This window comes from Cebus imitator, unplaced genomic scaffold, assembly GCF_001604975.1.
Source record: "Cebus imitator isolate Cc_AM_T3 unplaced genomic scaffold, Cebus_imitator-1.0 Scaffold92, whole genome shotgun sequence".
Lineage (NCBI taxonomy): Eukaryota > Metazoa > Chordata > Mammalia > Primates > Cebidae > Cebus > Cebus imitator.
In genome coordinates, this window is record NW_016107407.1 from 2,120,693 (window position 1) to 2,123,910 (window position 3,218).

The window sequence follows — 3,218 nt, forward strand, 5'->3', positions numbered from 1 at the left end:
CAGGGTTTCATTCTGTCACCCAGGCTAGAGTGCAGTGGCTTGATCTTGGCCATAGTGGTGAAGGAGGTACCGCAGTCGGGCAACCTGAACTCCTTCCCCCGGGCCTGCCCACCGCACACTATGCCCTGCCTGCAGATGTCCTCACCTTGCTCTGGTCACCTGTGAAGCTGGACACTCACCCCAGAAATGCTGCCAGTCATAACCGCCCAGAAAAATTCTGTTTCACACCACCACTGAAATCTCATGCTATGGCCGGGCACGGTGGCTCAGGCCTGTAATTCCAGCACTTCGGGAGGCTGAGGCAGGCGGATCACGAGGTCAGGAGTCCGAGACCAGCCTGGCCACCATGGTAAAACCTCGTCTGTACTGAAAAAAATACCAAAAATTAGCTAGGCATGGTGGCACACGCCTGTAATCCTAGCTACTTGGGAGGCTGAGGCAGAATTACTTGAACCCAGGAGGCAGAGGTTGCAGTGAGCCGAGATGGCGCCAACGAAATCCAATAAGGATGACAAAGTGGGCCTCTCTCCAAAAAAAAAAAAAAAAAAAGTCATGCTACTGAACCTGAATAGGTGGAGTCCAGTTTGTATCTAGACCCATATCTGCAGAAGAGTGTGGGAAATACAGCATTAGCCTTCCAGCCTCTGCAGCACAGGAAGACATGTCAGGAAACCACCCCGCTGATGTAGTTTCATTCTTAGATATTTATTAATTATTATTTTTGAGGCAAGTTCTCACTTTGTCACCTGGGCTGGAGTGTAGTGGAGCTATCTAAATTCACTGCAGCCTCTACCTCCCAGGCTCAAGTAACCCTCCCACCCCAGCCTCCCGAGTACTGGGACTACAGGTGCCCGCCTCCACACCCGGCCGATTTTTGTATTTTTTGTAGAGATGGGGTTTTGCCATGTTGCCCAGGCTGGGCAATGTAATCCTCATGTAATCCACCCACCTTGGCCTCCTGAAGTGCTGGAATTACAGACGTGAGCAACCATGCCCAGCCTCCAGGGTTAGGACCCAGGGTTAGGACTCTAGCTGTGGCCTGCAGTCTTTTTGATCCTTTCTTAGAGGAAGTCCTCAATCTGTTTGTAATCCATTTCCATTCCTCTGCCCCAGGGAGGTTTCTAGTCTTTGTTCCTTCAGTAAACTACATATTGTATTACAGTGGCCTATTTACATCCATCTCCAGCCCCCTCCTAGCAGGAAGAGGATATCCTTGAGGGCAGATACTGTATCTTACCTTTTTATCACTATTAGTTAACACAGTGCTTGACAAAATACTAATGACCCAGTAAAAGTTGAATGAGTGAGTGAAATTTCTGCAGAAGACTGGAAGGTCTACAAGGATGCCTTGGAGGCATGTGAAATCAGGGGTTGTGCCGCCACGGAAAACAGGCTTGATGGTTGAGGCACCAGAATCCTGGGTTAGGACCCAGGTATTCAGAGAGAGGACACCTGGGAGGATGCGTGGCTTCAGGGCCACAGCTCACACACCCCAACTTATTTCCGACTCTCGGCAGCTTTAGGTCCCTGGGGAAGTTTCTGAGAGACTTGGGAGGAAGCAGGGTGCCCTCGTCTCTAGCTGTGGCCAGTGAGATGTGTGAATAAGCCTGGGGCTCACCCTGGAGTTGGGGAGATGAGTGTCCCAGCCTGGGGACACTGCAGTAGTGCAGTGGAGAGTGTGGCAGTGGCCATGCCAAGGAGGGCAGCAGAGTGAGCTGGATGCCCCAGCAGCTAGGGGAGGGGATCAGCTGTCCATTCAGGGGAAGCCCTGCTATCTCCAGCTTTAGCTGCAGGAGGCAGGCACTCCCCACCCTAGAATGTCTGCTTGTTACCAATCTACCAGGATGGTGAATTGGATGCCACCTTAGCTGAAGTGACTCTTTTCCAAGGCACTTTCACAGTCCTGGTCTTGTACTCCAAAGCCTTCAAAGATTCTGTCTGAACAAACAGAGTAATTTGTGCACAAAAGGCCCAGCACTATCAGGTCCCCAGACATACTTTTTTTTTGAGACAGAGTCTCACTGCTACCCAGGCTGGAGCACAGTGGAATGATCTTGATAGCAGCTCACTGCAACCTCCCCCTCCAGGGTTCAAGTGATTCTCCTGCCTCAGCCTCCCGAGTAGCTGGATTACAGACAAGCATCACCATGGCCAGCTAATTTTTGTATTTTTTTAGTAGAGACAGGATTTCACCATGTTGGCCAGGCTGGTCTCAAACTCCTGGGCTCAAGTGATCTGCCCACCTCAGCCTCCCAAAGTGCTGGGATGACAGGCGTGAGCCACCGAGCCCGGCTGTGTGATATATTTTTCACCCTTTCCCTCTGGCCACTCATTTCCAAGCATCTTCCGCTTCCACAAGGCTTCCTGGTCGCCAGGACTCCTGTTCCTGCTTCCTGCACTTGCTGTGTGGGACACCCTGCAGAGCCATCCTTCGGATGCAGGGAAGAAAGGCTATTGTTCTCAGCGCCGCACCATTGCTGGGCTCATGAGGATCCGGAGCAGCAAAGGGAGGTTGTGCTGGCAGGAGCACATGCACACACACACACACACACACACGCGCACATGCATGCGTGCACACGCACGCACACGCATGCACACACACACGTGTGCACTCACATATACACAGACACGTGCAGACACTAGTGTGTCCAAAGCAAAGGGGGCCACACTCCCCACTTTCAAGGCCACATCACACACTGCATTCAGTGTTCCCTTTGAAGCTTTTTGAGATACTTCCCTCTGCACTAAGTGTTCTCTTGACATTCATTTTAACCTGATTTCAATTACACAAAACTAGAGGGGACCATGTAACTCATTTTTCAGTATTCTAGGCCCCGCATCACGCCAGGAATCACCCTAAGTTCAATCATTCATTACATAATTTTTTCAACACATGAATTGAGAACTTTTTACGTACTGATTTCTAGGGTCTCACTTTGAATATGATATTATAATACCTTGATTCTAGCTGGTAGACAAGTTGGAGACAAGTAGTGGCTCTCAAACTTCACTGTGCATTAGAGTCACCAGGAGATCATCTTAAAATATGGATGACCAGGCCGGGCACAGTGGTTCATGCTTGTAATCACAGCATTTTGGGAAGCCATGGGGAATGATAGCTTGAGGCCAAGAGTTTGAGACCAGACTAGGTAATATAGTGAGATCCCCATCTTTTTTCTTTTTCTTTTCTTTCTTTCTTTCTTCTTCTCCTTTTTTTT